We start from the raw sequence: 902 nt of genomic DNA, 5'->3' as shown, positions 1-902 counted from the left end.
GGAGCACTACTCTTCAACATAGAAGTAAATCTACTCCTCACTTCACCCTCCAGGAATACATGAAAAGGAGGGACAGTGATGGGGAATTGTCATTCCTCTGTGGACCCAAGGAAAAAGAAAACTCTTCAGATTATAATTTTGCATATACCTAAGAATCCTGGGCATCAAGGTCTGGTTGCCATGTGGACAGGCCACACTGAGCAGTGGGTCCAAGCAGAAGGAATGGACCCAACCCGAGGCCATGAAGCCTGCAGGTCACAATGCAGCAACTCTAGCAATTAGCTGGAATCCACAGATCTGGGATTTGAAAGAAATCAATCTGTGAGCAAGGGGCCATTTAATAAAGATATAAAGTGAAACCTAGAATATAGGCTCTGTAACATTATCAGGCTAATGGTAACTCCTGCTTTTAGATGCTGTGTGGCTAAGCCACTTGGCAAAAGAAAAAGGGTGTCTTTTGTTCATGAGTTAGAAAACAGCAAAATTAAAATTCTAAGTACTATTATCTTTCCTCTGCGAAAGATAAAAGCCTTACGAATGGGCACTAAGTTGAGTGTTTCTAATGGGACGTGGGAACCCTCACTTTATGCCTTTCATCGCCATCCCTGGTTCCGGGAATTACACTAAAATGCACATTCCCCAGATGTACCCCCTCGTTTCCTGGCATGGTAGCCACCTAAGCAGCAGAGCTTTTTAGGGGACCGGCAGGACTAGAACGTCCTTTGTGCCGAGGACGGTGCTTGAAGGAAGCATTAAAGGACGGAAGCGAAATCTGGAGAAGATTTGACTGAGATTTTTTTTAAGTAAGTCAACTAGCTAGGAAAAGCCAGCTATGAGTTTTGCTTCGTTTTATTTACCTTCGCTTTTCAAAGTCAAACAAACAAACAAACAAAACATACTTT

General features: G+C 43.0%; 1 protein-coding gene across 3 annotated transcripts in view; it reads left to right on the top strand.

Annotated features, from left to right (window-relative positions):
• Nucleotides 1-902, top strand: part of MAGI2 (membrane associated guanylate kinase, WW and PDZ domain containing 2) — a 1,072,297-nt gene that overhangs the window by 1,032,750 nt on the left and 38,645 nt on the right. The gene's annotated exons all lie outside the window — the stretch shown is intronic.

Source organism: Myotis davidii, unplaced genomic scaffold, assembly GCF_000327345.1.
Source record: "Myotis davidii unplaced genomic scaffold, ASM32734v1 scaffold125, whole genome shotgun sequence".
Classification (NCBI taxonomy): domain Eukaryota; kingdom Metazoa; phylum Chordata; class Mammalia; order Chiroptera; family Vespertilionidae; genus Myotis; species Myotis davidii.
This window is presented reverse-complemented; position numbering and strand designations above follow the sequence as displayed.